Below are 8,328 nucleotides of genomic sequence, written 5' to 3' on the forward strand. Positions count from 1 at the left end.
ATTTTCATCACTTGATCGATGATATCCAAACAAAGCTTGAAATTTTACAACGATCAACACCCACTCAGGCAGATATAGCCCTGCTCCAAAATGCTATGCAAAATGTGGCTGATGCTTCTGAATTAAACAATGTGAAATTGGCGCTTGAATTTTTGCAAAATACAGTATCAAATCTTCCCACATCACAGGAACTTAAAAATATAAAGAGGGCAGTGAATAGGATATTGAAATCAGAAGATATCAAGAATATCCAGGCAGAGATCAAACATCTCACTCAGACAGTGGCCACTCTACCAACAAATCAACATATTAATGAACTGCATGCCCTGTTTGATGATATCAGAAGGCAAGTCCATGATCTTACTGCTCAAAATTCTAAATTGGCAGTTGTTGAAAATTTGCAACAAATTGTAGCTAATATCAAGCAGCAGCTAGGGACCATGGAATCCAATCAAGCAAATGCTCTGTCTGCTTTTGCCACCCAGCTTCAAGAGATTGTGCAACAATACAAGAAACTTATTGTGGACATAAAAATCAAGCCAGGCCATGATGATGTTGTTAGGACCATCAATGAGCATCTTGAATCTCTAACAAGCAGATTGCTTACAGCAGAAAAAGAAATAACAGGCATAATCGAGAATCCAAAACATACAGTAATTCTTGAATTGTACAGCATCCCCAACAAAGAATATGATTCTCCATTTACACCAGGTGGCAAAATATATATGCTGTCCCCTGCACAATTTTATTACCAGTTTTTTGTTGGGGGCACATTGAGACCAATCAAGATCAAATATTGGCATCAGCCACAGGCACACCACTACCCTACCTTATCAATAACAAATGCTGAGAACAAACCGAAAATTACTAGTGTAGAGTTGGAGGATTTTACAGACCCCAATACATTAGAAACAGCCTATACTGAAGATGATGGCTCTCTGGAATTTAAAATACAAATAGGAGACAAATTATATTTAGAAAATTCTGCAGTCTCAGCTGCTGAACACCCCATAGTTGCAATATTCTTGTTTACATATTATGTCTAGACAAATTATTGTTGATGAATTACACAGACAGGCCAGACATAATTATAAGAGACTCCCAGTAGTCACAAAGGGCATAGATGATTTATGGCAGAGCGACTTGATTGAAATGGCAACTGGACAGTTGAAAAACTTAGACAAAATCAACAAGGGCTACAAATATCTACTCACTGTGATAGATACATTTTCAAAATTTGCCTGGGCTGTGCCACTCAAATCCAAGACTGGAAAATGTGTTACAGAGGCCTTCAGGACAATCATCAATCATTCGGGAAGATCCCCGCGCTATTTGCAAACAGATAATGGCAAATAATTTTATAATTCAGTGTTTCAACAATTTATTAAAAGCCAGGCAATAAAACATTACTCGAGTTACAGTGATCTCAAAGCCTCAATTGTAGAGAGATTCAACAGAACCTTAAAAAATCTTATGTATAAACAATTTACACTTCAAGGTAATTATAAATGGCTTACAATCCTACCAGAACTTCTACATAAATATAACAACTCTGTCCATTCCACAATCAACATGAAACCCTCTGAAGTAACTTCATCTGATGAGCAAAAATTGATCAGGACTGTTTATTATCCTAGATACCAGCCAACAACAAGAAAGGCCAAATACAAGGTAGGTGATCAAGTAAGAATAAGCAAATATAAGCACTTATTCAAAAGAGGCTTTACTAGAAACTGGAGTACTGAATTATTTACAGTGGTTCAAGTTAAACCCGGGACCCTTAACACATATATAATAAAAGATCACCGAGGAGAAATTCTCAAAGGCAGGTTCTATGAACAAGAGCTCAGCAAAACTAAACAGCCTGACACATATCTCATAGAAAAAATCATCCGCAGAAAAGGCAACAAGTTACTTGTCAAATGGCTAGGACTCCCAGAACACAGCTGGATCGAGGCAGACAAAGTGATAATATGAGCACCTGGGATGTTATAAAAAGGCTGCCAGAACCTGAACAACAGAATAAGATAAATGGAGTGCTGCTGCCTGATAATATTAGGTGTCTTATTGTTGGGCCATCTGCTTGTGGTAAAACTACACTAATGGTTGATAATTTTTTATTGGCACCCAACTGGTTAGACTGGAAAAACAGGCACTTGTATGTCTTCTCTAAGAGCTTGGAACAATTAAAATATCAGCAGCTGATGAAGCTATATGATGGATTGGATATTGCCACTTTTGAACCAGATGTTAAGCCACTTTACGAATGTCTCGATAATTCTGTTGTTGTGTTTGATGACATTATACTGGATAATCAAAACAAGGTTAGAAATTTCTTTACACAGGGCCGACACAAAAACATTGATTGCTTCTACCTGGCACAGACTTTTTCTAAAATTCCGAAGCAGCTGATCCGAGACAACAGCAATTTTATATGTGTGTTTCATCAAGATCATACCAACCTCAAACACATACATGATGAATATGTAGGTGGGGACTTGAGCTACAATGATTTTTCCAAGTTTTGCAGCAGGTGCTGGAACCAGGACAGTTATGGGTTTGTCACAATTGATATGACAAGAACACCCAATAGTGGCAAATACAGAAATAAAATCAACGATTTTCTAGACGTTGAAACATATATAAATAACCATGAAACGACCAGTCATTGATGATCTTAAGTTAAGAGATTATCTTGTAAAAAGATTTAAGGGATGGAAATCAGAGAACCGGGGAATTTATGAAAAACACAAACAAACAGAACAGCCTGTAATTGATGCTATTAATAATTTAGGTAAGAATATCAAAACTGTTACAGAGCAAAATCAAGATTTGATCACAGAGCTTGTACCAGTAGCTGCTAGGAACATATTAGATTATCCATTCACCCCACTTTCCAGTATTCATACACCTAGTCCTGTTGCTCCTAGAAGAATTGAAGCTACTCAGGATCCTATTGAATTGGGTCTTCTTGCTCAAAAATATTTAACCACACCTAAAGACAACAAAGATGAGGTGTTTGGCTTATATGCTGACACAGAGCTTGATGGGAGCATCATACATAGAATTGGCAATTTCAGAGTAACATTTATGGGGGATGATCTGATTGTTTATTCAGAATCTCGTCTCGGAGAAAAAGGTGCTTTTGTTAAGTACCCTGGAACACCTGGGTTGTGGGAACTGATGACTAGGAAAAGGCCTGGCAGCTATACAGATCAAGATTATGAACATTACAAAGAAATATTAATAAAATCAGATGCTCTATACCAGAACAATGATCCCACACAAAAAAGGGTTAAGTCGAGCAGTGGGGCAAAATACAATAATTTAATCAAGCCCATATGGTCACAGATCAAGACTGGCAGTGGAATCAAACAATACAACACTCTGCCTAAAGAATTTGTGTGGGTTGATGATGTCAGGAAACTTGTAGATAGGCTATTGGTGATAGCTGGGGAGGAAAATGCTGGGAACCACAATTTTTACAATGAAAAGGTTGGAATTATGGACATGATAAGCACAAAATTGTCTAATTTTATAGTCAATGACCCTAAGGGGATTGGATATCTCATAAAAATTATTAATACTCTACCACCTAAATTCTGGAATGTTTCTGAGGGTCGGGGCCTTGTTAATGATATTATAAACAAGCTGCCATTTGAACTGCATATTCCAGGCTATCAGTATTGTGGTCCCGGTACAAAATTGGATCATAGATTAAACAGAGGTGATCCTGGTGTTAATCCCCTAGATGCTGCTTGTAGAGACCATGACATAGCATACAACACACATACTGATCTTGACAAGAGACATGTGGCAGACAAGAAATTAGAAGAGGCTGCATTTGGTAGATTTGTAAGCAAAGATGCTTCTTTGAGTGAAAAAATAGCAGCATTGGGAACCACCATAGCTATGAGCACCAAACAAAAACTGGGGTGGGGGTTGTGAACATGTATATAATAAACCTACAATGAAGGCCAAGGGTGTTATGTATCAAATACCTTATGCAGGTCTCAAATCTCTTAAAACTATTGATAGCCTTTTGACCAAAAAGCAGCGCAAGAAAAAAAGCTCTTGTCTTGCAAAGGGACATGGTATGAAATTGTTGCTTAGCACCCCCCAATTAAAAAAATTACAGCAATCCAGGAAAAAATCACATGTAGGGGGATTCATATTTACCATCCCTGCCATCTTAGCTGCTCTCGGGGCTGTGGGGAGCTTGGCTGGGGGATCAGCTGCCATAGCAAAAACAGTGATAGATGCCAAGAAGAATAGGGCAGAATTAGATGAGCAGAGGTGCCATAACCTGGCCATGGAGAAAAAAGGCAAAGGTGTTAAGAGAGCCATGAGTAAGTTTAAAAAAAACAAGAGCCGCTTACAAACCAAGATATTGAAGCTTTAATCAAGCCACTGGGCATCAAACATTTTAGAGGTGTGTACATGTCTGATTCTTTGCCAGAGCAACCACTCAACAAAGAGTGTGGCATTGTTAATTTGGATGAGTACAAAAATCAGGGCACTCACTGGATCTGTTATCTTAAATATTTAAACAATGATGCATTTGTGTTTGATTCATTTGGAGGTGTTCCACCTGAAAATTTAGTAAAATATCTAAAATCAACTAATCTTTATTACAATAGTGCCCGTGTTCAAAATTTCAAAGATGTTAATTGCGGACATTTGTGCTTATCTGTTCTTAGATACATGTCTCAAATAAATAAACCATCAATTGAAAATTTTCAAAAGGCCCTGTGGTATCTGAAACATCATGGGGGTATTCCATCTCACCAGCCAAAATTCAATATTGAAACTCAAATTGCATGATGACATAGTGTATCCCAAAACAATAGCTCTCAGAGCATTTTACGGCATGTACTTGATCCCTAATATTACACACCACAACAATACAATTGCAGTAGGGGATCAAAAAATTGTCATCACTCCAGGGCAATATAATCTGTCCACTCTAAATGCTCACTTACCCAGAGGTGTGGTGTTAAGTCAAAATTCTGTCACTCACAGAGTAGAGATTGTATCTGCTACAGAAACAGTGGATCTGGGTACTATAGGAGAGCTGTTAGGCTTTGAGAACAACACAAAACTTGAACCGGCCATCAAACACACTGCTATTAATATACCCAAATTCTTAGCCATAGAGACTCTGAATATTCACTGTAATGTGGCTGAGGGTATGATCACCAAATCAAATGGCATAGGCACTCACAAACAAACTGGCATCATTGCAACATTCAAACCTAATTCCGAATTCATGGAGCCAATCATCTACAATCCATCCCCAACATTATATTTTCCTGTGTGCCACAACAGAATAGATTATATTGAATTGATGGTCACTAATGAAAAAGAAGAATTAGTTGATTTTGCTGGAGCCACAACAACTGCTATCATAGAGATTAACATTTAAATAAAAATACATACAATGGAAAATATTGAGAGTTATGAGCTACAATCATTCCCCCCAAACAGGAGGACATTTGCAAATTTAAATCAACCCAACACAGAAATTGAGGTTGATCTTGATGTAGGGGATGGCTTTATACACCCCCACAGAGCAGATCTATACATCAAATTTGATGTTGTAAAGCTCGATGGAACAGATTACCCGGCAAATTCAAATATAAGATTGGTGGACAATTTTGTGCCACATCTGTTCTCTGAAATTGAGATCAGAAAGCATGGCGTTGTTATAAACAGAGTAGATTATCCCGGTATTACCTCCACAGCTTTGGCCACTCTAAAATTATCCAAAACCGAAGCTTCTTACTACAAAATCGGTGGATTTGAGGCTGGTGATAAGATATTATCTAAAAACCACACAGTGCTGTTCCCTATGCGCCTGTTGCCAGGATTCTTCTCGGATTACAAAGAAATTATGTGGAAGGGCGGGTTAAGAATTACATTTAGAAGAGCTGCCAATGATAATAATGCTTTGATGAGGTACAGTACATTAAACACTACAGGGGAAGCTCTGCCCAATACCCTACCAGATGCAGGCAAATGCATTATTCAGACTATGGAGCTAAGAATCCCTGTTGTTGAATATGAGGCCAGTTATGCTCTTAAATACAAAGCTGATATAATAAAAAATCCACAGATTCCTCTTCAATTTTACACATATCAATGCGTACAGAAGCCCGCATCTGGTACCTATTATGAATTTGATGCTACAAATTCATTCTCCAGTATTCAATATGACATGCCTGATTTTGTAGTGGTACTGTTTCAGACTGGAAGACACAACAATCAGGAAAAAAATTCAAGTAGATTTGATAACTGCAACATCAAGAACATATATCTTAAAAATGGCAGAAATGAGGTCTTTCCTAGAGAAAATTACAATTTAGACATGTCCAAGGATGATTTTCTTAAATTATATGAAGCTTTTTCGGCTTTCAAAAGGGTCACTACTGGCAGTACTGATATGTATTACTCACCAGATGAATTCAAAGCACGGAGACCCATGTTTGTCATCAATGCTTCAAAAAGAAAACAAGTTGTGGTGAATGACAGGACAAACATTAAAATTATCTGTGAATTCCATGAGGCTTTACCTGATGACACCATATGTAGCGTTATTCTCATAGGTGAAAAATCATATGTTTATGATGTAAGAAATGAGAGAGTCACGGAGCAATTCTAGAAGAATTACATTGTTTTAATATTAGATATGCAAATTGAAGCTGGTTTCCAATTGAACTTAAACCAGAAGTAAATATGTGTGTGTGTGTATGTATATGTGTGTGTGTGTGTGTGTGTGTGTGTGTGTGTGTGTGTGTGTATGTATATATGTATGTAGGTGTATGCATGTGTATGTGTGTGGATAGCCTAGTTTTAAGTGTGGCCACAAGAGGGGCATATTTTTAACAAATTTATGGATAACAATCTCACAGAAGTAGCTTTTATAAGTGTAGCCTCATCAATCTGAGGGGGTCATACTTTCTCATAGAATCCATGAGGGCTTTTTCATAAAAATCTTGGATTATACGGGGGTTTCACACTTGAGCAAAAAGCTCATATGCTCATGTTAAGATAGTTTTAAGTATAGCAAATCTGCTTGAGGGGGGGTTCATACTTTCTCGAGTTTATAGTACCACAAATACAACTACTCTCATCCTGTTTATAAGCCCTTATTTAACCTCACTTAGATTGGTAATAGTGATGACCGTGGATGGTGTAAATTATATAGGACACTGAAAAGTCTCATATAAAGATTATGTAACATTTTGAAAACAGTTAGTAATTAAACTTGCGAGAATTCTTTCAGTCTTTAATGATAAAAACTTTTCTTAATCGCAGAGACTTTATTTCTAAAAAATAAAAAAATGTAACAGGCAAATTAATGTGTGGGTTCAAGCCCCACAGGCTCATTTAAGTTGACGCCACTGACACTGTCCCCTATTTTTGGTTTACTAAACTACAATAATTTCTTTACGCTGGGTGTACTTCTGGCTTCATGGCAATACTGGCGTCGAAAGCGTAGGGACGGGAGGGCACGGCCCTTAATAATTAAGAAAAAATGTTTTGGAAGGTGGCGGATCGGACTCTCAGAGATGCCAATTTTTACTATAATGACCTACTATGTTTTGCAAATTCATTCCTACAACAAATACAGTTACAATAATTAAAGTGTCAATTACAATTATAATCAAAATAAGCACGTACCTTGTCACGAGATATGCTGGAAATGTTGTCCTGATGCATCAACACGGATTTGACATGTTTTTCGGAAATATCCATTTACACGCAACAGTTCAGCTTCTGAAATTGCTACAGTTTCTCTCCTGATATTCTTCTTCAGTTCTAATGTCTGAAGGTTTGTTGCATTGACTTTATTTTACAATTTCCCCCATAGATAAACACCTTACTAACGCTAACCGATAAGTCAGGGTGACAAAAGAGGAATGGGAGAAGAAGCCACGTTAGTTTAGGGATTGGGATGTCGCGGGTTCGAGTTACGAGATGAGTTCGAAACACTTACGCCCATATAATAATAATAATATAATATATCTTTATTGAGCGGGCGAGGTTCAGCGTACGCTGTTCTCCCACCTAACCCTTGTCAGAATACAGTCTACAATTACAAAAGGTATATATATCCAATTAGAAAAAAAGAAACAAAACAAATAATAATAATAATAATAATAATAGTAAATAAGTAAGAAAGATGAAAGAAAAACGTATGGACAATTTGAAATCAAATAAGAACTGTAAAGATACAATTAATGAGTATATGTATACACATAAAACTACATAAAACTAAATTCTAAATACAATTTTAAGTATATATATAGGCACACACACATGTAC

The sequence above is a fragment of the Lepisma saccharinum genome, chromosome 2, assembly GCF_977018435.1.
Source record: "Lepisma saccharinum chromosome 2, izLepSacc3.1, whole genome shotgun sequence".
In the NCBI taxonomy this organism is placed as follows: domain Eukaryota; kingdom Metazoa; phylum Arthropoda; class Insecta; order Zygentoma; family Lepismatidae; genus Lepisma; species Lepisma saccharinum.